This window comes from Rattus norvegicus, chromosome 9 (genome assembly GCF_021556685.1).
Source record: "Rattus norvegicus strain SHRSP/BbbUtx chromosome 9, alternate assembly SHRSP_T2T, whole genome shotgun sequence".
NCBI lineage: Eukaryota > Metazoa > Chordata > Mammalia > Rodentia > Muridae > Rattus > Rattus norvegicus.
The window spans coordinates 117,423,053-117,448,825 of NC_141542.1; the positions used below are offsets into that span (position 1 = coordinate 117,423,053).

At 42.9% G+C, this 25,773-nt stretch overlaps 1 protein-coding gene across 10 annotated transcripts in view; it reads right to left on the reverse strand.

The window, feature by feature from the left end:
• The window catches only part of Efna5 (ephrin A5), a 279,914-nt gene that overhangs the window by 15,963 nt on the left and 238,178 nt on the right, over positions 1-25,773 (reverse strand). The window lies entirely within an intron of this gene.

The following is a 25,773-nucleotide window of genomic DNA, read 5'->3' on the forward strand; positions in this document are numbered from 1 at the left end:
GCCACATTAAACATCAACAATGTGGATGTCGAGGCTCCTCTGAAGTCCTTGGTAATCAAAACGAATCTTCTCTGAGACCCAAAGCCTGTCAGAAGGGGAGGACTCTCAGTTCTGGTTTCTTTCAAATTTTCATGTCCAATGCTGTGCTCCTCGGTCATTTACCATCTCTGTCTGACTTCACTCAGCCCCTGACTGTAATTTCAAAGGCCACAGTCTCCCTTTCTGAATCCATGTTAATCTGGGAAATTCTACTTCTCAGTTCAGGCAGCCACTTTCTTTCAAGGCTTGAGTACGTGTGTGAGCATGAAAGGGGCAAAGGAGCCGTTTGCCACAGGTCCTGGGCTCTCAGTTTGAGCAGTTAAAAGAAAAGATAGGGGGTTGGGGATTTAGCTCAGTGGTAGAGCGCTTGCCTAGGAAGCGCAAGGCCCTGGGTTTGGTCCCCAGCTCCGAAAAAAGAAAAAAGAAAAAAAAAAAAAAGAAAAGAAAAGATAGGTTACTAGCTGTTGGCGGGACACAGCTTTTTCTCTGTAGGCTTTTCCATGCAGTTTAACATAGGACACAAATATATGCAAATTAGATAGGTAAAGCCAAAATTATGCACTATCCATTCAACAATAAATGTAAAAAGAAAAAAAAAATCCCATTGAAATCCAGAGTGGTACTGGAAAGGTCTCTCAGAACTTAAGGAATGAATAAAATCCATTCTGCATATGTGGGGAGACGGTGGGGGACAGAAGTGGTGGGAACCAGAGAGAGATTAAACAGAACCATATGCTCGTCTCCGAAAATGGTTACCAGATACACAAAGTGTAAAACGACCAACCAAACAAAAAAACAAGCTACGCCTCTTCTTGGGGAAGAATAACATTTCAATAATTTGCAACTAGCTACCTGTCACACACACACACACACACACACACACACACACACACACACACACACTCAATTATCTTATTAAAAACAAAACCATCTGGCAGTTAGGATGGAGAATATCTCACACCTATTATGGACCAGACTTAAGAGAGAAATTTGTGTGACCTGAGCTTGAACTCAGGGCCTTATGCACGTTAAGCCAGTGTTCAACCCGTGAGCTGTACCCCTACCCCAAAGGCCACATCATTTCAGTCACAGTGTTTGGTTTGTGGTGCTCACACCACAAGAACAACCATAGGAGCTGCCTAATTGGCCAACGCATTTCACCTCTTGAAGCCACAGTGTCTCAGGACTTATGTCACGGACGAGTCAAGAGCAAGGTCCACATGTAAAAACCGGAAAGGAGGTTACTGGGTCTAGAGACCTTGGAGACATTAAAATCGGCGGACACATATTAGATTCTTCAATATAGCCCTAGGAAGAGAGTTTTTATTCTAACTGGAAGGTGGGAAGGAATGTTGTTTCCCACAATATAACAAGAAAGATCTAAAAAACACATTCTCTAAGTTAAACCTTGGTTTGTACAGCAGGAGGCTGTAGGGGAAAAATAATTAGAGTAAAGTTCAGGGTAAAGGAAGGAAACTAAACTCCAGCTGGGCAGCTCCTGAAGAAAGAAAGTGAAGGGGAAAAGAAGGCTCCGCCCATCTCAACACTGCCCTTGACCTGACTTCCTTACCCCTTAGGCCAACTTCTCACCACAATGTGGTAGGCAAATTCCTGCAGCCAAGTCTCAGTAGATCAATTACTGTTCTTAGAAAAAAATTATTGACAAAGGCAAGATCTGTTCCACTGATCTCTGGAAATAAATAGGTCAAAATTATCCTTGTGTACACATTTATATGATATGAAAGCAAATTTCTACTGGACTTTCAAAGTTCAGTGACAATCTGTTCCTACTACAGAGGGCCTTCAGCACCCCTTATGTAATGGTCTTTACTGAATTATAAGCAAAATAATAATAATAATAATAATAATAATAATAATAATAATAGTCATCTGGAGTTTGGAATATTATTTTTAAATGTCTCTAAAAGAAGCATTTCAGTTTAAGGAAAGTTTGTTTTAAAACAGTTTAACTAGCTCCCAGTCTGGGGCTCTAGACTTTAGCTTCCCTCGGTGAATAAAAAAATCCACTTGGCCACAGAAGGAAAAGGTGGAAAATACAGCATTTAGATAATTACCTTTTAAAATCACTAGCCATGATGGAACTATTCCTGTCATTGTTAGCTATTTGTCTGAGGCCACTGAGCAACTTTGGGCAGTTATAGTGAAGCTGGTTTTCTCTCAACAACTAGTGTCTCAGCCAGTCTCAGAAGGAGCCTACTCCAGGCCTCAGCCTTTAAGGGGCTGTCCACACCCAAAGGTGGGATGCTTCTCTCCCTCTGCCTTGTGGTAACTTCGGTGAACCTCCTATACCAGATAGGCATTATCTCATAGTGATAATCGAGCAAAAGCAGGATGAGCAGAGCCATTAGAAAAATATCCTGCAGCTAGAAGCAGGCAATGATGGAAATGACAACAACAAGAGAGTCTAGATAGAAGGCCAGAGTACCTGGCATCTCACAAGAGGGATGAGTTATACTTCTTCTCTGCAAGTCCCTTAGATACCTATCACCTCTCAATGCATCCATCCATCCATCTATCCATCCATCCACCCACCCACCCACCTACCCATCCATCCTCCATCCATCCATCTATCCATTCATCTATCCATCCATCCATCTATCCAGCCATCTGTCCATCCATCCACCCACCCATCCATCATCCATCTGTCCATCCATCCAACCATCCATCCATCCACCCACCCACCCATCATCCATCCATCCATCCATCCATCCATCTATCCACTTATCTATCTACCTACCTGAGAGACTGTTAGCACAGGTCCCTCTAAGCATTCACTGGATTAGCAGGAGGAACGCTACTCTAGAGAAGCACTAATTTAGTCATTTATCTGACACGAGTCAAAGACATTCTCACAGCAGTGCTACTTCTTGAGCGTCTTATAGCTCCTCTCATCCAGACACCTGTGGTAAGGGTGCTAGGAGAACAGGGTTTAGTGATTTGAACGCAGGCCCAACGACGCTCAGCTTCCACTCAGATTCATGCCTCCTGACCTTTCCTTGTGGCACTGAGCCAGCTGCGTAATCTGTCCCGGTGAGCCTCCCCTTCTCGAGAGATTCAGTTATGACCCATGTTAGAGGGAATGTAGCTTTGGAATTCACTTGGAAGCTCAGGTGTTCCAACCCTACAGATCTAGAATATTATTTCACCAAAGACTCATGGCTACCAATTTGCTTTACTCCTTCCTTAGCACAATACTAATTTATTTACTCTGTGTCTGTCTTCTGTCTGTCTGTCTGCCTCCCCACCCACCCCACCCCCACCCTCTGTGTGCCACTGTGCACTAAAGATATGGGGAATGCTTAGAGAATGAGAACCAGCAGTAAAGAGCCTCTCGCTTTGGGTTCCTTTATTTATTTCCAATCCATTTTAAGTTTGTGAGCATGCTACTAAATTAGGGGCAAACGAAAGTTGGAACTATGAATTCCCCAGAGGACCAGCCAGGCTGGGCACTAAGGTTGCCTGTGCACTTGAAAGGCACCAGAGAAATCAGCTGAAAGTGTCAGACACAGACACCTCAGCGTGGCCTCATCTGCCCTGGGCGCTGGACTGCATTGTCAAAACCCTTTTGTAAAATCTTGGCGACTACCTAACGGTGAATTCTTTCCTTATTTTTCTTCACCAGCAGGCCATGTTCTCCACACCTATTGCTCCTGATGGGAATAAAGGTAATATAGGCAGGAACACCCAATGGTTTGAGCAACAGGCTGCTGATGAAACTCAAGTCAAGGGCGTTCTCTCTGACAGGCTAATTTTACCTAGGAGGGAATTGTTTACAGGCCAAGATGGCAGTTTATTTAACAACAACACCAAAGCTTGACTGGGTGGGGTTTTTATGTTGACATAGTAACAAATATCAAAGCCTAGAGTCTAAGCTCTAGTTTGCTCTGGTTGTCTGTTCATGGAGGCATTTCCGGTAAGGATGGCTGTCTCCTCGTCTGGCAGCTCACAGCAGAGCAGCTATGGGCTTTCATCCTCTGGTTCTGCCTTGACTTTCTTCTCTATCTCCCCCTCTCTTTCTCCTTAAGATGAGTCCTGACAACATTACCTCCAATAAAATCTTCTAACTCACGTGACCTTACCCGTACTTCTCAAAGATGTATCCCCTGTCTCAGCTGCTCTCCTCGGATCTCACAGCATCTGTGTCTGTCTCCTTCAGAATGTATACATAATCCCTTCTGTGGTTCTGTGTTACATTAGGACAGGATATTGAATTTTTTCTCTGTTATTTTCTCTGTATTGACTCCTTTCTCAGTTGAGATGCAGTCCCACAAGAGCAGGTATTTGGAATTGTGGCGCCTACCACGTTTGTTCACAGTGAACACTCACTGCAGATATGAAGATGACGGTAGGGGTTAACAAAAACTTAGTCTGCAGCAAAGCAATGCCCTGGTCATCCATGAAGCAAAATAGTAAAGAGAAAAAAGGAGGAGGGGGAGGGAGGGACTGTAGTAAACATTCTCTGAATAAATTACAGAAGAACAAATCCTGCCTTCCGGATTGCGCCTCTCCTTAGCTACACACTGTTTTTTTGTTTTGTTTTGTTTTTGTTTTTGTTTGTTTGTTTGTTTAAGGAATGATCTCAAAATCTACAATATAGCCAGCGACTACAGAGATGCACGGAATTCAAATAGGTAGGGTGTTAAGCTCTCTAAGTGTGTGATCCCAAGAAGTAAATGAAGGGTATCTTTAAAGACAATTGTGCGTTGAATCTAAAGGATAAACTGGGTAGAAAGAGGTCCCAGGTTCTTCTAGTGAGCAGAGGAATAGAGCAAGGTGCATGTAGAATCCAGTTGCTGTGCACTTCTTGAAAAAACATCAAAAGCAAAGTCGATCCTGGGTGACACAGGCCACAGCTGAGAGGTCAGCCTGGTTGTACTCGCTGAGAAGCATCAACAAGATAGTCCAGATATCACATCCGGGTGTAACCTCAGGAACCTGTAACGACCCTTTAATCTATTACACAGTCACACACGCACACTCACACACACTCACAGGCACATACATTCACACACACTCACACACACTCACACACACTCACACACACTCACACACACTCACACTCACACACACACTCACACTCACACACACACTCACACTCACTCACACTCACTCACACACACTCACACTCACACACACACTCACACTCACTCACACACACTCACACACACTCACACTCACTCACACACACTCACACTCACTCACTCACACTCACACACACACACTCACACACACACTCACACTCACTCACACACACTCACACACACCCCTTACATGACTCTTTAGGCGGTACACACCTATCAACTTAGTATTTAAGAGGCCAAGAAAGAGAGCCTGGAATTCAAGGTCACTCTTGGCTACACAGGGAGTTTAGGCCATTAAGATCCTGTCTCAAAAATAAAAACTAAAATAACAAAAACCATGTGCAAATGGGGAAAATTATTTAGAGTTGTGACAAACTGAAATCTTAGGCTTAAACGGTCTAAGATGGGGAAGCCAGACAACTGAATATATTTTCAAATGTGTCAGAGCACATGAGATATTTTCCAACATGAAATCATTAAGAAGACATATGCTAGTTTTGCCCATGGAATAAGATTGGGAAGAATTATTTTTTCACAATTTTATTAACTTTGAAATAAAACAACAAACTTTAAATCCAAAGCTATACTCTAAATTTTATATGAGGAAAAGCTCCCTTTCTGGCTTGGCACTGGGCACAGGCCTAAAATCTCAGAGGCCTTGCGTCTGAGGGGAAATGACTGCTTCAAGTTCAAGGTGTCAAGTCTGTCAGGACTACTTGGTCTCAGTCTCAAAAACACAAGAAAGTAAATGAAAAAGAGAAAGGGCCTGAAGAGATAGCTTAGTGGGCAAAGGTTCTAGACACTATACAGGCTCAATGACCTCAGTTCAATGCCTGACACCCACAGGATAGGAGAGAACCAACTCTCACAAGTTGTCTGACCTCTACATATGTGTCGTAGCATACGTTCTCCCTCCTCTTCATTGTGTGTGTCTGTGTGTGTGTGTGTGTGTGTGTGTGTGTGTGTGTCTCAAAGTGTAATATTTTTTTTAAATAATAAAAGTTCTTTTCCTGTCTATGAAGAGGTCATGCTGCAATTGCCTCTGAGGAGGTTGGACTGTTACCTACAGAGAAGCATTCGGTGGTCAGTCAACTGAAAGCTCTCTCTGTTTTTCTCTCTTCCCCCATCCAGCTCACTATAGGTCCCAGTGTGACTGACTGGCTTGTTTTTCAGTTTTTATTCTAATTCCCAATTAAGTTGGGAGCTCCAAAAGGTGAGACCAGTTTGGTAGTGTTGTGTATCTGACCCGGGGTCTATTTTATCATACGCCAGGAAGTTTCTGAAACCTAGCACAGTACCTGGCATAAAGCATGCATTCCCAAAGTATTTCTAAGGGAACGAGAAAATACATGAAGTAAAAGCCGAACAAATCATAAAAGGCTGTCCATGTGTTCAAAGCCCCGGGAGCTTGAGACGAATCTGCTGTGCTCCACTCTCTGCTAATATTACTTTTATGTCCTCACGAACCTACGCGAGCAATCTCATCAACGGTAAGATGAAACCTTCTCCCACCTCATTGCTGCCTCCGACTTTTGGAGAGATTGATGGACTGACTGCTTTGCCAGGAAGCCTAGTTTAGCAAGCTGATAACGCACAGATATTAGCAATACGGATGATAATAGGTGATTAAACAGGAATCATAACTTTAATATGAAGTATGTTAAATAAGTCACTTTTTAGGGAGTTTAGTATACAAAGCTTGCAGAAAGGAAAAAAGGATTAGGATCCTTCAGATTATGTTTCTCTTTCTCTCTTTCTTTCTCTCTTTCTTTCTTTCTTTCTTTCTTTCTTTCTTTCAGTATTTTTAAGGTTAACCTAAAACAAGCATTCTGTATAGTTATGTTTATTAATTTATATGTACTTGTAACAACTATGGCTAAAGACAAGGCCCTCAAATATGGGAGGAAGAGGGGCTGGACATGGGAGGGGTAGGAAGGAAAACTTAATTATATATTAAATTTTTAAAAAATCATTAAAAAGAAAAATGAGTATTCTCGCCGTTGATGGTGACGTGTTAATAATTTTCAAGGCAATTGTTTAATACCCATGTGCTGTTCGTGTCTTAAGGAATCGTTTCTGTTTCAATGTTGGCCCCACGTGTTGCATGAAGGGTATTTGTTGAACTCTGTGTCATTTGGGGGAGACTTTTACATTTCCTCTGTTTTGTGGAAGAAAACTCCTGGGTCAACTTATCTTTTTAATCTAAGAGGTCTCCGTTGAAATTGGCTTTGAAGTTTGTTAATTACGAAACTCAACAGGGGTTTTTCCTAATGTGGTATAAGTCATATTTCTTTTCATTAACCTCGGTTTTGGAAGAGATTAAAAAGTCTGAAAAGAAACAACTTAAAAACGGAAGAAAAAGCTGCTTCCCCCGCCCCACTCGATCCCCTCAGACACTTCAACTGCAACTTCCCCCACACTGTCTAATTGCAATCTGTGGCTTTGGGAAGGAAAGTCCTGTGCTACGTACGCACCGTGAGTGAACTTCCCAGCTCCACCATGTTCTGGGGAGATGAGAGATCAGATCGGCACATTTTCCCCCCACTTTCTGTACTGGGAAATTTTATGTCAACCTGAGTTACAAGGAAGTCAGGATTCTGAAGGGCCATCCTGCCAGCTGCTTTCTGCAGGGCCAAGCCATCGGGTTCACAGCCTGTCTTTCTGGTGAAAAAGATCATTACCAGGCGGCTCCAGGGGGAAGGTGGCCCTCCTGTAAGTGCGCTCCTTTGTTATGAATATGGAACAGATGGAGCCAAATCTATCTGCTCTGTAGGAACAAAAACACTTACAACCCAGCGCTCTCTATTAAAGACTCTACTTAGTCCTTTATACCGGCGGCTTTCTGTGCACTGCTGTGAGGTTTTGACTTTATAGAAAACGACACTTCATGAAAGCGACAGCTCTTACTCTAAACCAAAGTGACCTAAGAAGTAAAGAAGATGAATACACGGCTTCAACCACAGGGATCCTTGGAGATATGCAGATATTCAATTAGGAGAGAGAGAGGGAGAGGGAGAGGGGGAGGGAGAGGGAGAGAGAGAGAGAGAGAGAGAGAGAGAGAGAGAGAGAGAGAGAGAGACAGACAGACAGATGGAGAGGGGAAGGGGGAGAGGGAGAGAAAGAGGGAGAGAGGAAGAGAGAGAGAGAGAGAGAGAGAGAGAGAGACACGGGGCAGAGGGGGAGAGAGAGAGAGAGAGAGAGAGAGAGAGAGAGAGAGAGAGACGGGGAGAGGGAGAGAGAGAGAGACGAGAGGGAGGAAAAAAGGAGAGAGAGAGGAAGAGGGGGAGGGCGGGAGAAGGGGGAGAGGAAGAGAGCGTTGTGTAACATTGTATCCAATTCTGGTAAATGTGTGCATTAAAACATGGAAATATAGAGGAGCGATGAAGATGTCATGTTTCCATTACGAGGATGGCATCTAATTGCTCTAGCATAATAAAGTGCCAAGATTTAATTTTCTATCTATGTCTGTAAGGCTACTAAGGGCTGTCTTGCACAAAAATAAGACTATGCACCACGAAATTACGCGGGTGAGCATAATTAGTAATTAAGACTATACCACAAGACAGAGGCTGTATGATGATCTCTGCCATGAAAAACAGTGATGCCGGCCTTTGGCGTCATGCCAGTTTGCCCCTACGCAACGGAAGCTGTTAAGAATTGCAGGTAAAACCATGCACTTATTCATCATGAGGATGAGCGGAAAGACATCCGAAGGCCACCCTTATCACGTGCTGTGGTTGCTATGTGGGTCACAGGCTTCTGGGTGTAGACACAAGACTGTACGGGCGCCTCCCATTGATGCAACGGGGCAGGGAGGGCCTGCCTCCTTTCATTACATTTATTATACAGATACATTGAAAGTCTGGCTGCCTCTTCGGAGATAATTGAAAAAAGAAATTCTGTGGCAGGATGCTTTTGATTCCGACTCAATCAAGTCTTCGGGCAAACTTCGCCCCCGCCCGCCAGTGGGAGCACAGCTTGCTTCAAGTCGTAACCTTTGTGGGAGGAAAGGAACTGGCCTTGAAGCAGATCATGAAGCAGATGTTTTATGCCAAATCAGAGTCTGGGGATACGTAGGCTACTGCAAATAAAACTCTTCTTCTGTCTGTTCAATCATTTTCAATTCCCTGCAGTGTGAAATATGAAGTTGCCAACAAATGGCCAGTGTGCTGTGCCTCACGGCGGGAGGGGGGAAAGCGCCACAGCTGTGCCAGAGACTGGAGAGCTCCAGGCGCGCTGACATGCTCATTAGACCCCTGGATGGCCGGGGCCTGATCCAGGCACGTCTCCAGAGCCAGCCACAGGGAAACAGAAGTAGTGGCTACTGTGCCCCAAAGAATGAATGTCGGGAGAAGCGAACCCCGACCTCTTTGGTGACCTCAGGAGGTTAATCTTAAAGACAAGAAGCCAAGGGCAGACCTTCCTTGGTACAAATAGGCAAAACAAAAGAGAAGAGGGGACTGTGGATGGTTACAGATTTCCCCTCCCGACTTTATTAACAGTCTACTTTCTGAGCACTAAGATATAAAATAGTGATGTGTATTTTTGGCCTCATTCCCTTCTGTGTACCAGAGGGATGGACTGTGTACCTGACTGGTTCACCTGTTGCATGGACATCTAGCTCCTTGTAGTAGACTAGCTCTCTGGTTCACTCCACTCCCGGTTTCACAGATCTAAATTAAAGAAAAATTACACCAAGGGGTTTCAACGTAGGGCCCTCTGTCTGTAACATACCAAACTCACATTCAAAACACTCTCATGACTCAACTCTAGAATGTGAATATATATTCTATATATTTTATATATCCTCCATAATCAATTATGAAAAGGTTACTCGTACGCTCTCTAGAGCCATATTCTTTCACATTTTAATCATGAGCTCCCTAAAGAGAAGTCATTTGCATCTGTAAACATCCCTTGCAGTAGTATTTAGCAATATATTCTCTGTGTGCAGAGTAATTTGGGAAAAAGAAACAAGTGTGTGCGTGCGGGGAAGGCAGCTATTAGGAACAATGATCAAGCAGAAATGAAGAAAAGGAAAAATTAGAGGCCAGAAAAACCATGCAACCCCTTGATGGAATTCCCATTTGGAAAAACAGCAGCAGCAGCAAAAACAACAACAACAACAACGACGATGATGACAGAAAAAAACAAAACAAAACAAAATGAAAAAACACGTTTGAACTATCTCAGTTTTAAAATAGCTCGGAATCACAGAATTTATTTTAGAGGATGGATTTTAGGGCTGCCACTCATATAATCTAACTTGTGACCTAAATCATAAGAACTTACAAAAGATGAAATGAATCTGAAATAATTTATTACTCTGAAATGAGGCCAAATAAGCACACCCGGTCCAAGCTTGTAATGACATGTGATTATCACAGCCAATGGCAACTTCTCATTAGTTTGGCCTTTCTAAATGAATGCTGTAGTCAATAAATCTGTCACAGAACAGCCAGCCACAAATGATTGTTTTAAGGAATTAATAACAAGAGTTATATTTTTATTTTAAGATTCTTTTTGGCACCAATTACCCTCACATATTACTTTTTCATAATGTTTCTTTTTCTCCATGTAACTGGACCACATACAAATTAGAAACATAAAATTATTTCTTAATTGACTTGGAGCTTGGTGGGAGGGAACCACGTCGCAGGACACAGAATAGCAATAATATTTTTACAATAGTTATCATTTATCTATTTCCATGCGCTAGGCTTTATGCCAGGTTTATTAAATTTAATCCTCAGCACATCTGTTTGAAGCAGGTATTATTCTTATTGTAGGAGCTGGGAAACAGAGGCTTGGAATAAGTCACTATCCGATGTCACACATAGCTAAGTGTGTGGAAGAATGGATATTCAATTCCAAGTCCTTTCAATGCCAAAACTATACAGCCTCAGTTTACAGTATAAATCATACCTTTCTTCATAGTTTCCCTTCTTCACGTGTTTGTTTTATAACTTCCCAGAAGCTCCTAAAAGTCTTTTTTTTAAGGCAACGGGGAAGTTGAAGCTGGTAGAAGTTGACTGTGTAACCTTTAGTGTTAGTAACAGGTTCCGCTAGGAAAACTAAGCAAGTCTTGCCTGCAGAGACGAGTTCTCTACAGATTTCCTAATCAAATGCTTGTCATGAAAGAGCCTTTAAATATTGTAAGGCCATAACTGACATACTCCCAAGTACGCACAGGCATCACAGTAGGGGAAACTAGGAACCAAATACTCAGTAAGTCAATGTGAAGGGATGAGTCAGGAGGGGGTGGCGACAAGACTCGGTATGTGGTGACAGCACTTGGTTCCCCCAAGCCTGATGAACAGAATTCAACCCCCAGTACCCACATGGTAGAAGCAAATGCCTTCAAATTTTCCTCTGACCTCTACCTGTACCCTTGGACATGCACATCCTCCCTGCCCCCACCCCCCACACACAAGCACAGCTAAGTGAAAATAAAATTGAGAACAGGTTCGCCCAATGGAGCAGTTAGAAAAAGGACTGAAGGAGCTGAAGGGGTTTGCAACCCCGTAAGAAGAACAACAGTACCAACCAACCAGAACCCCCAGAGCTCCCAGGGACTAAACCACCATCCAAAGAGTACACATGGTGGGACCCATGGCTCCAGCGGCATAAGTAGCAGAGGATGGCATTGTTGGGCATCAGTGGGAGGGGAGGCCCTTGGTCCTGTGAAGACTTGATGCCCCAGTGTAGGGGAATGCCAGGGTAGAAAGGTGGGAGGGAGTAGGTGGGGGGGGGAGCACCTTCATAGAAGCCGGAGGAGGGGGATGGGATGGGGGTTTCCCGAGGGGAAACGGGGAAAGGGGATAACATCCGAAATGTAAATAAAGAAAATATTCAACAAAAGAAAAGAGAGAGAAAACAGGAGAAATTAGCAGTGTTGTTTTTGTATATCTCCCCCATGGAAAGTAACTTCCTAGGCTAGCTTGCTGACCCTGGTGTCAGGGCACATCCTTGAGACTGGGTAGCTCTTGTCTGCTACCCATACTGGAGTTTTATTTTTGGACAGGAGGAGAAGCAAACTAACCATTGTTATGGCCTAAGAAGTAAAATAACCTACATAGAAGGAATCTCTCTGATCCAAACCCTACCTTGCAAAGATCTGTGGGGAAGAGGTCTGCTAACCTCACACCCAACTGTGTATTGACTTAGGGTTGGGGGGAGCCTTTCCCAACCTTGGAAGATACAGATGCAGAAGAACAAGTTACCTTACAGTCAATAAGAGCTTGATTAGCTGCAGCACAAGTGCCTTCACAGCTTCCTCTGTTTGACTTTCCCGAATGATGATAGTTGATCAATAAATGTCTTATTTGGTGGCAATTACAACATTTTTCTGCACCATCTCCCATTCTTCACCTTAATTGATTAAGTACAAGGTTCCCATGCAATTAAAGAAACATAGGATATGTCCTAGTCTGGACAAGTGGACAAAAGTTCAGAGAGAAACTTACCCCCAGAAGAAAGTTGGTTAAGCTGTTGACCTACCTCTACCCTGCCTGGCTCCCATCACCGGAGAGTGAAGTCCCAGACACTCCCTGTGGTTTACCAGGACTACTTCACAGATACTTGTGTGTATTTCACACTCTGAACGGATTCACAGGGCTCTCCTTTGTCCACACTGCTCCACCCAACCTTGAGAACGTCCTTGTGGGGGAAGTTAGGCGCACAGCTCCTAAGACCTCTGCTGTGTTCCTGTCACCACAGCCTGGAAAAAATCTCTTGCCAGGAAGAAATGGGAATTGCTGCTTCATTTCTTTTAGGTTTTACCCCCAGTGCTAACTTCCAGACAGCCATTTCTTGACCACATAGTATAAAGTATTTCACATACATCAATTTCTCTCTTCATAATTCTTCTAAGTTTCCATCATGGTGCATGAGCGCACGCATGCACACACACACACACACACACACACACACACACACACACACACACACACAGAATTTCAAACGTATTTGTTATCGTTTTACAACCTTTCCCCACTTCTTATTGCCAGAGGTTCTATTACTTGAAAACTTTTGACCATTATCATTTTTCTGTAGAATTTACAGAATTTGAAATACTACCTGGCCAAATGTCTGTTAAATGAAGTACAGAAGAAAAAAAAAATAAATGAATGAAAGAAAAGGTCATTCAGAGAAAAATGCATGTTTATTCACCGATCTATCACAGGTGGTTAAAGAAATCACATTTGGAGTATAAGGAGTTTGATACGTGTGTGTGTGTGTGTGTGTGTGTGTGTGTGTATGTGTGTGTGTGTGTGAATATATACTACAATATATTTAGGCATGTGAAGTTTATGCAATGTAATTAGATTCTTGTCTGCTATAAATATAAAAGTAGCCTATTAGTCAAGATCGAGTGGGAGTTTTCTTCACATACAATTAAGAAGCACTAAAAATACATTTATATTAAGTACCTTTGCAAAAACTACTAAGGGCCTGATAGTTTTTAAAGGTGTTATCATGAAAGGTGCAAAGGTATGCAAAATATCAACCAGGCCTGAGAAGGGCTTTTTTTTTCTCAGTGGCCTGTGTTGGCAATAATGTCGAGCAACAAGGGGCATCTTTGAATCCTTAGACCAACCTAGACTGAAATCACCACATCATAAAAATCAAGTATGTCAGCTGACCTAGCTCAGCCACTTGGAAGGGTAGGGCAGAGGAGACAGGAAGAGGGATGACTAACACTAAGGAGAGTTGAAAGGACATATGGCAACCCTATAAACTACACACACACACACACACACACACACACACATACACACACACACACACAGAGTCACAAAAGAGTTTAATTGCAGTTGCCCTCCATTGAGGATAAGGTTCATGTCAGAAGTCACAGGTTGCCAGATAAAAGCCCAGTGCCCACAGTGGGACCTCTCCCCTCAAGCTGTTGGTAAGGGAGTCCCAAAGATGTCCCCAAACAATGCAGGCTACTGCCATTGTTCTTGATCTCTCCACAGAACTTGACTGTGAAAGTCTATTGCTGAAGACACCGTATACTTTGGTACACCGTATACTTTGGCTACAGGACACGGGGGAAATAAAGCTGGTAGCATCCAAAAACGACTTCTCCCTTCCGGAGAGCCATCATAACACTAGAAGATGCTAAGGCTACTGGGGGCAAAGGGCATCATCAATTTTCCCCAGCTGTGAACCCCGTGAAAAGCAATAATGAAACAGCATGGTCAACAAATACCCCTGGGCAATGCTATGGGGGTGACCTACCACTCTCTGATTGGATTTAGGGCCCATTCCACAAGAGGAAACATATGCTTGGGACTGGAAATCTGCCCAAGAACCCATGTTTGGGAGCTCACAGATTACAAAGGTTAACCTATTGTTATTCTTCTGCTGAATGGACAAAATATCAGCATGGCCTCTAAACTAGAATTTCTACATTCATGGATCAGTGTAGCCCTCAGACCCAATCAGGCTTCCGTGCAAAGCGGGCAGAGATGTTGAATGCACAACTGGTCATAATGCAGAATGTTATTGGGAGTACCCCCGCACAAATGAGACAGACATCTGCATCACTAACCCTCAGGACTCAGAGACCATTCAGGAAACAAAAATTTTAAGAGTCAAGGGTCAGGAAATACAGGAATCAGACAGTGTCTTGTGAACAGGACAGGACCACTCGTGATCTCATAGCAACTGTGGTTGTCTTCACAAGCTCAAACCAGTCAAGATGCTACCATGGAAGGCTTGTTAGCTCCTACTCTGAACTGAGGAACTATTGAGTCCTGATGGCATCTGGGGGAGGAATAGCAGTCAGTTTTCTCTAAGGGCATGGCCCCTGGTAGGTTGACCTCATCCTAGTTGTTAGTCCACAACTATGAGTCTATGCATAGTACAAATTGGCTTCCGTGGGTTACAAAGAAAAAAATTAACAAGAATAGAATTGGTCTGGATCCAGGAGGAGTTAGAGCTAACAGTTGGAGGTGAATAGGATCAAAATATATAATATGAAATTCTCAATTAGGGAAATATGATGTTGAAAAACTATGAAAGTGGAAGTGGACCAGTAAGATGGTCCACTGAATGAAGGCACGTGCTCCCAGAACCCAGATAAAAGAAGCCAGTCATGGCGGAAGCACATTTGAAACTCCAGTTCTGGGGAGGTGAAAAAGGTGCACCCCTACAGCTCGTTGACCAGACAGCCTGACTTAGTAGGTAAGTTCCCAGCCAATGAGAAGCCCAGTATTAAAGGGCGAGGTGGATGGCTGCTGAGGAATAATACCTGAGACTGGACTGTACCTGTATACATACAACACAGACACACAGTCAGACAGACAGACAGACAGACAGACGCACGCACGCACAGAGCGAACCAAAGAGAGTCTTGCCTCAGCACCTTTCCCTGAGGACAGCAGGCTCTGGGGAAGAACAATGAGCCATGTTCTGACTAGCACGCTCTTGCCAAAAGAAGAAAGTCATGCAACTCCCTAGGACAAAACTGGAGCAAAGTGACCATCCCCTGAGCCGCTCTTCAATAGTAATAATAAAAACAACTCACAAGATGTTAAATGCTTAATGAAATCACTATGAGACACTGTCCTGTGCTGAAATCTGTGAAACAGTTTTGCCGAGCCCTTTGTCTGCTGCACACACTTGTGAGTATGCAACTCAGTGTGCCCACCACGCCAATGTCCCTTTCACGGAAGGAGTCTCATTTCACTGTTTCAAATAAGTGTGGAAAGTGGTGGCTGCCGCAGCCTTGGCTCTGATGTGGGGTCAGTCACAGAGACGATTTATTTTCTTCTCAAATATACGGTCAGAGACGCAGCCTCAATTAAGATATTAGTCTTGAAGGAAAATGGGAGGCACATTACAGCTCTCCACTTTGTGGCTCTATTTCTAGAAAGCGCAGGGGTGAAAAGTGGGAGCCGTCTATGATACTCATTTGAAAAACTAATGAAATCACAGAACTCTTATTCCTCATAAGTAGCTACCAGCACCTACTGTCTGCACAGTATAAAACATATATATCTATACATGACTTCAGCTAAGGCCGGAGTGGCAAACAGGAAGCAACACACACACACACACACACACACACACACACACACACACTACTGCCAGCACCTTACTTCCACAAACACACCGTGCCACAAACAATACAGGCATCACCACCAACCACCACAAAAAAAAACAAAAAAACAAACAAAAAAAAAACACTCATTGCCACCAACTACAACAATAAATGATCCACGTTGCCACCAAGAGCAAATACATGCATCAACACATGCCCACCATCATCATGGTCACAAAACACACACACATCACCGTAATACCACACAAAACAATGTGTACACGCTGCTAGCACCAAACACATACGTGTCGATGCATCAGCACCACCACCCCACACTACTGTCAAACAATACACATGGACCATACCACAAAATAACACATTCATGACTCTATTGCAAAAACAACACATAAAATTACCACCATTACAGCACCATAGATGACACAGAACATCGCTACCACAAAACACATAAGTATCATCACCACCACACCAAACCACAAAATAATACACATGTGGCACCACAATGAAACAGCACAGACACATTGCCATCGTATTACCACGAAACGACACATGAACATTGCTATTATATCTCCACAAAGCACACAACACTACACTACTGTAAAACGTGTGTACCACCACACCCCACTACAGAAATCACACATGTAAACAATGCCACCTCACCACTGTAACTAAGTATAGCACATTCTCATCACCCCGAATTGCCACATGAACAAAACACAAAAGACTACCACCATCATCTTATTAGGGAGCAAGTTTATCATCTTCTTTAAACCCAGTTCTTGGGTAGCATGAATTTCTACCTTACCTTCAAAGAAATGTTCCTCTAGCCACTTACAGTTACTTAAAACAAACAACTCCTTTGGCTTCTAGTAAGTACTCTGGTTCTGAAAAGCACACGTAAACTATGTTTTAAGAAATAAAATCATTGTTCAAAAGGCTCTGGGGCTAATTAACAACAATCCTATTTTTGTAAACTGAACAACCACTCTTGCATTTGTCTTTTGTAAAGTCATAATTGTCCTGTGCCATGCTTGTTTAAAAATGGCGTGGGCCCTTGAACATTCCCTCAAAGAGAGAAAACCAATGCTGTGTCCTTTACGCTATGCTGCAGTCAGAGAGTTTCTTTGGAATGGAAAACAGAATTTAAAAGTATTTATCAACATCAGAGCCTCGTTGTCCTCAAAGTCTGCCAGGTCAAACTTTCTTGCAAGCAAGAATCCTCTTTGTCCAAACTTTGGGGGGTGCTGCATTCCTTGGGCTCTGACAGGGACAGTTCACCCCAACCTTTGCCATTTTCCCTTCCTTTTCTCACACCACTGAATTTACAGCGATGGGAGAGCATGTGCAGCCTGTGTGCTCAGCACCTTAACCTGTCAGGGGTGAGAGACTGAGTTTGAAATTATCATCCAGTCTTCTTTCAACTGAAGCACACAGCCCAAGGTGCTGAGACCCCTGCCAAGCTTGGGTGCAGACACTGGGGTGCTTCTGTGTGCCACATTTAATGAACATCTTTGGCAATCTGGATGCGTTTGCAAATGGTATCATGTAGATGAAGGTGTCTTCACCGAGTACGTTACCACAGTCGCCCTCAGACCCGAAGTCACAGAGACAGCATGACGCCCGTTGTTCCTTTCTGGATTATCGGTGACTAAGACAAGGGATGCTCAACAGATCCACACCCTAGAGTAACTTCCCAAGATGTCACGGTTGAGCGAACCTTTAAGATCCTGCACCCAGAACCCAGGCACCTAAGGACTGAATTTCTTATATTCCACAGATGCCAACGAAACTACCTTAGAAACAAAACGCTTTTCTTTCTTTGTCTCGGGGTCTCTGTTCATCTCATGCCACCTCAATCGAAGGAAGGAAAGGCAATTAAATGGGAGAGAAATTCTAACTGAAGCATGCACACCAGTGTTGTTAATGGGTTGGCCTCAGTTAAGCCTGTAAAAGTATTAGGCAAATACGAGAGTAGTGTGTAAAGAACAGTACCGTATGACAAATGAGAACTCTGAAGGAGTTGACGCCCTGCTTCAGACGCAAACAATGTATACAGATCTTTTTCCTCGGTTGTGAACCGCTCCACTTGTGTCCTACAGTAGTGCTCATCGGTGAACTACACACTTGCTTTGGTCATTGTTTCGGTCTGTTTGGCACCACTACCTGTTTTCCTTAGGGTAAAATAAAAACCATCAAAATCAAAACAAAATGACCAGGAAACAAAATGAAGCGCACACCACCACCACCAAAAAGCAACGAAAACAAACATCAGTAAAAACAAACAAGAGGAAAAGAGGGCCTTTGAAAAACTTTCTCTGCCTTATCCCATGAAATCTTGGGGCTGTCAGTCATGGCGAGCTTTACTCTTGCCAAAGGACAGGCATAGATACCAATCAAACCAATTCTCCCATGAACCTGAATCCCCAGTGGAAAGGCTCAGGAATGAGGAAATGCTGTCCCTAAGAAAAGCACATGACTGTGCCTTGATGAGACATGCTACGTTCTAGATTTCCCCAGACTTTAATCCTCTCTATCCGGTGAGATCCAACTGACAGAGCCAAGCTCCTTATGGAGTAAGGGGAGGTTGTAGATGTTGGTAGAACTGATTAAAAACTGTCTCCATGCAGAGGACCTTAATTACTGAAGGTAGCACTGGTGGATACCGCCCTTTGCAAATGGCCGGAAGGTCAGCAAACATTCACTATTACTATAAGGGCCAAATCGTTGGTAATTACTTCAGGAAGTAGCCCCTAAATGAAAATAGTACCAGACTTCAGTATGACAGGTAATAATAAGCAAGGAAAGTGGGGGAGAAGTTGACCAAAGTGTGTTATATGCACATATGAAATATTCACAGCAAACTCCAGTACAAACAACAGTGGCAAGCTACTGAGAGACCGCCTGTGAAACAGGACACGAATATGTACGAGTCTCCTGAACACAGGCATGTTTTTTTCCTTCCGACAAATCTTGCTGAAACTTAAACTAACTCGGGTTGGGTGATACCAACCTTGGGAGACTTAAGAGATTAGCGGGTTTCTGATGGTGGTAGAAAGAAATATCATAGCATATGTCTCCGCTGCGTAATTTTATCAGCGAACTGACAAACCATGCATTTTAGCGGTGCCTTGAACTGAAGTGGAGTGTACAGTAAAATATGGATCTCCTCAAACGAATAGCCAAAAGCATTAATCTTTATCTAAGGACCCGTAGTAACAGTTTGTTCTCAGTAGCCGGTGGGGGATGGAGAGGAAATGTCTTCCAGAAAGCACTTTGGCAGTCAATCTGGCTGATAATAAAGCTTGATGAAACATCTGTGATTAATATTAATTTTAATTCTCCCTTTAATGGATAATTGTGAAAAAGATAATTTATCCCATTTCATTTAGATTACAGCTGAGTTTCTCAGTTTAGGAAAAAAGGATATTTCTCTATGGTTTTCAGGTATGAGACTCGATGAGAGGAAAAAAAAAATCAGTGCACAAATGCTGGCTGCCAACGGTAAAGCGATTTTCTAGTTAGACCTTGAAAACATTTTGTGCGCATTCATCTGACCACTCCAGACTTGGATTTGAACCAAGCAATGGTTCTCTGAGTGAGCAGAATGATATTTCTATATCTTCACCACTGTAGAAAAATAAATGAACCCGATGAACTGAATTAATGCCTTCTGAACTGAATTAATACATTTCGGTCACATCTGATACTATAAAAATGGTGAGAAAAAATGTACTTGTGAGTAAATGACAGCGAGCTATTTCTGACTACTACTGTATTTCAAACTAGTTGATGATAGGAACTATTTCTGACATATGCAAATGTATAATTTAAAGTACCCATAAAGATTTGTCATGGAAGTGACCATTAATTTTGATAGAACTAAGAAAGTAACTAATGGCCTCTCGGATATCAATATTAAGAATACCATTTATTAAACTAGCATTTTGGCTCACTTCTGTATGGGTACCTTCAGGCCCAGGTTGAGATCTATTGCCCAGTTAAACACACCCACTGTACAGTGCATTCCAGGCCTGCGTCTCTCCATTGCAAAATTCTTTTTCTGAATGCGAAGTCTTTTATTTATTTATTTATTTATTTATTTATTTATTTATTTGGTTCTTTTTTTCGGAGCTGGGGACCGAACCCAGGGCCTTGCGCTTCCTAGGTAAGCGCTCTACCACTGAGCTAAATCCCCAGCCCCTATTTTTTTTTTAAGGAATCTGAGATAATAGACTCATTTTCTAGGAATCAGAGCATATTATCAGGGTTTTAAATGACTGCTGTCTAACCCAACTTATAAGTGGTAAATGGTGATTAAATACACATCCCCGTTGACCTTTAATCATAACCAAATCATCACTCTACTTAGATGCAGGCTCTGACATCAGGCAGAGGAAAACAAGCTATCAAGCCCCAAAGGTCACAAACAATAGGCACTGACTTCTTCTGTGCATCCAGCAACTTTGAGTTGTCTGATGGATGCCAGGCTGAATGACTGTCCTTCTCTCTCCACAGGAAAAGCTTCGCCTGAAACATTGTTACCCTGAAATGAATAGGGCTCACTAGCTACCTTCCCGCTTCTTATCTCTGTGTTTCTGGTTTTTATCCTCGTCTATGAAGCCTATTACCGTGTAAGATAGGATAGCTTTATGATAGCATTTTAAAAACTGTACAGGCATCACAAGGTTTACCTGGGTCTCATTCGCACCAGCTAAGTCAAAGGGAGATCTCTCTCTGAGGAGGAAGCAAATAAAGACAGCCTGGTTGGGAAGACAGTAAGATGGCTTATGGCCTGGAGAATGGTGGCTCTCAGCCTTCCAGCCTACCTCAGTCTGCCTTAGTCTCTCGTAACCAGAGTTCCCTGGGCTATGTAACATTCAGAAGAGAAATTTCATCTTTTCTCAAGATTGAAGCCACCGCCGACAACATGACCTTTCCAATCCCTCGAATCCTCTAGCGCCTGTTTCAGACACACTGGCTTTCATTTTCAGGCAGCCTTCCCTCGGGTTAGGAAAAACAGCTGGGGAGCTTGTTCAAATGGATCCCTGCACTGTCGGCTCATAAAACGGAGTGAATCAGACAGTCGGGAAGGAAGTTCCAAGACTGCAACCTCCCACCTTTGTTCCCACAGGTGGGTTAGCACACTTAGGACAGCGCTGGGAGCTGAATCCCACCATGACCCTCAAGTCAGCACTGTCTCCTCTTTTAGGGGCAGTGCCAATCTTACGACATGTTTCATTTTCAACACTTTAGTTGCTTTTGTGAATCTGCATTCCTCACACTGGACTCTGAGCACCTGGGGACAAAGGCCGTGCATGGACACTTATGGTGTGTGCCACACAGGCCTGCAGAGAAAACACAGGTCCCTAAGCACAGACAATCTGCCTCAGCGAGAGGAGAGTGACCTTCTACACGCCAGTAGGTCCTTCACAAATAGGATGCATAGTTAAGAGACAGCCCTAAGTTGGGTTTAATGAGTGGGCTTATAGAATTTTGAATGTTAAGTATTTCAGGAAATGGCTTCCATAAATCTTCTCAAAGGGACGTTAATAACAAACTTATCATCCCGAATGGTCAGAAATTCTGCTTTTTAATTAAACCAATAATCCAGCAAATGTTATTGATTTAGCAATTCATTTTAACATAAACATCATAAAAGCTCGAGCGCATGCACACACACACACACACACACACACACACACACACACAAATCGAAACTCTATAACTATGGCAACAGAGCTGCAGGAAACACAGAAGCAACAGGGAAGTCGGAAAGGTCAGGTGAAGGGTATCACAACCTCTAAGATGAGAATGTTCTGCCGATAACTACCAGGGTTGTTTATAGAATTAGTTTTTAAACACGACTTTCCACCCACAGATAAAAGCTAGGGGTATGGACTTTGGAGGGAGCCTGCATTCACTCAGACTTGGATCCATCCACACACGAGCAGTGTGATCTAGGCCCCATTTTCTCATCAGAGGAAAAACGACAACGACAACAGATGAGATGTCATATTACACACTTAACGGGTAAGCGTTCCTATGGTAGCATTACCACATAACAAATGATTTCAATATATTCCTATGCTAATGCCCCTCCCCCACTAAAAATCTCCAGCTTCTTCCTCAGCCACATTTCTATTTCTTACAAACTCCTCAGAGGAGAATTAATGACCTTCATAACTTGGAACATGTTAATTAGTTTCTTTCTTTTTCATTGATGCCTGTTTTTCTTTTTCTTTGAAACAAGGTCTCACTCTGCAACCCTTGCTGACCTGGAACTTACTGTGTCAACCTGGCTGACCTCACAGTCATGGAGATCTACCTGCTTCTGCTTCCCAACCACTGGAATTATGGATGTGGACCACCAGGCCCAGCAACTGACCCTGGGTCCTCGCTGTTGTAATTTCTCTGTCAGAAGTTGGTTGAGGCTTGATCTCTCTAGGCTGGGATGTCTTTCTGACTCAGGTGACTATCTTCATGTACCAGTGCCAAGAGTGTTCCTAGGTATTAACTCCCAAACTTCATGCCAAAGGATTTTAAATATAACAGATCTCCAATATGGCCTGTATTATAAAACCTATATTTTATAATCTATATATGTGCTTATAAAATTTATAAAATAAAGGGGTCTTCATACTTCGAAGTTTATGGAGAAGCAGAGGATTCAAAAGAAATGTGTGGTGTCGCATGTGGCATGAGTGTGTGGGCCTGCTTGCCCATGTTCAATTATGCAGAGCAGAAAGGAGGATGCTGGGTGTCTTCTAGAGCTCCATCTTATTTCTTTGAGACAGGGTCCTTTACCGAGCAAGATATCACCATTTTTGGCAGGGCTGCTTGGCACCAAGCTCTGGGTATTGGCCTGTCTTTGTTCCTCAAGGGATTACAGGCATGTGCTGTCACGCCTCTGTTTCTCATGGATGCTGGGAGTTTGAACTCAGGACCATGTCCTTCTCTAGCGAGTCCTCTTAACCCCATAGTCATCTGTATAGCACCCATGAATGGCAGGTCTTAACTAGTAAGAGCAACAGTCATTACAAATCACAGCATAACAATTATTGCAACAATGTGTCACTCAGGGATTAGGTAAACAACTGATAGGCTACAATGTTGAGACCATTGGTTACAACGCTTGACAATATATCTACCAATGTCCCAGTGTGGTATATATACTACACTGTTACTAAAATTTAACTTCTGGAAAGTGACTAAGAACATATACTTTCAAAAATCTTGCCCCTCATTAAATATCTTTGTCCTAACAAACGGTACACCTTATTGTATGGTCATATTTTATCCCCACAAATCATCCCACAGCGCTCTAATTTGTTTAATATTTGTTGCATGGGCATTTTAAAACATGACTCTCTGTAATAAAGTAAGAGGAAAATTTCCTAAATAGTTTACTTTAGTTATTTTCAAAAGAGGCATTGCCTCAGGTCTGGAGGGGAGAGGATCTGTCAGTGTTTGAAATCTGACTTTGACTTCTCTAAAAATACTTATTATGTGTCTGGGGGCACAGCTCAGGGGTGAAATGCATGCTTAGCAACTAGGAGGCCCTGGGTTCAGTCACTCGCAGCAAACAACCAACCGTTATAAATGACGAGATGCACAGATAAAACACACCTGGAGGTGAGCTACCATCCAGGGTGTCACACTTCCCAGCTCTCTCTGAGCATTAGCGCTGGGGACAATAACACCACCTACTGCACAGATGGGGATCTGATGGCTGGGAATACACACAGTGCTTGGAAGCACTGTACACTGTACATGCAACAAATGCTAAATCATGATAATTACGCCTACGGGAATAATCGTTAGTCAGGGCAGAGTAAGCTTTCAGCGAAAGGCTGGACTACACCTCATCTAATTTAGTCCGGGATCCACCACACAGTCTGAGACATGGCTGAACTCAGTCTCTCCCAGCAAGACCTTCAAGCATTCTGTCAACAAGCAACAGGTTTGGGGTCTCCAACTTAAGCTCTTTCAGATCTATTTCTTAAAATTCCACCTAATGAAGCAAGAATTTGTAAATTAAAGGGCCGGGACCACTGAAACTCAAAGCAAAACACCATAGCATGTAGTGGAGTCCATCAGTTCTGACTTCAGTTCAGAATTGGCGACAATTCTTCACCTCGGGAGAAAATTAACTTTCAAAAATTCCCCAAAGAATCAGGTGAGGCAAATCTGGATTAGAACCCTGGCTCGGAAGGTAATGGAAGTGGGGTGAGTTAAAGCAGTGCATCTTATTATTTTAAATTACCCAGAGCTTGTTATTTGCTTTTAAAGGATTTGCATGCTAAGGGGGTGCTAACTGCAGAGTGAAACTCAGCTGACAGCGATGGAGATAAAGCGGGTCAGAAGCACTGTGCATCGGTGGAAATAATAAAATAAAATGAAAAGATATTATCGTTGCAATTTCTAACAATAATAGACAGGCTGGCTGTTCTCCAATCCACAATATTTTACTTTTGGGGCTCAGAAGGAATTAATATTTTGTAAAGATTTTAAACTTTTAAACTAAGCCTGGATATTGCATTTATATTAAGATTTTGTTCCTAATGTGGATTTTATACAATCTACATAAAAATATTTAATGGAAAAAACAGCCTGTTGCCAAAGCCCACATATTTCCCCTATTAGGCAGAGGTGAGCCACTTCTCCAGGAACCATATTTCAAACTCACAGGATACTCATGAACTAAAATAATGAGCGATAACGCCTCGTCCTCTGCATTAATATTAAAGAAAAGAGAAAAGAGAAAACTTTATAGCCACTATCATCTCTCCGGACCATAAATCTCAAGTTTTGAGAATTGCTTCCCAAAAGGGTAGGGAGCAGGATGAGTTGTGTGAAAGCTTCAGAGCCTAGAGATATTTTTTAGTCAGCCAGGAAAGCACTGACACAGATTTCTACATATATCTGGCTGTGAAAAGTCTCATTTGTGGTGATTTATATTTCTTCATAAAGAACTCTGTAGATAATATAAGCCTGCTGTGAGGCTGTATGACAACTTTCAAACCAAGAGTTACAAGACCATTCTGCTAAAATAGAGCAAGAGGAGATGGGTGAGCTCTGCAGAAATGGCAGTAGCTTTTTGTTTTTTGTTTTTTTCCTGATGAAAGACCACAACCGGGTTATTCCTGTGTGAGCTGCATTCAGTCAGCTTTCACTGTGTGTGTCTCATGGAAAAGATTGGGGTTTCCTATAAAGGATTCAATGTTCCCCCTAATGACTGACTGTGCATTTGATATGTGCGTGCGTGCGTGTGCACTTTATAACAAATGACACTTAGACATCACCGCACTGAAGTTCGGCTGCCTTAGTGAGTTACTAAGGGAAGCACAGAACGGTATGCTGACAACCCAAAGGCAATGGAATATAAATACTGTTATTCCAAGTGTCACTGGTGTGGTATTTCCATCTCTCCAGACATCTGTTCTATGCAACACCACATGTACTCGAGATGCAGGAGCCCACCAAACTGTGTTTGGTTAACTCTTGAGTCCAGATCAATGCATTCCGTGTTTGTAAGCCTGAGACCTGCTGTTTCTCTGTGAGATT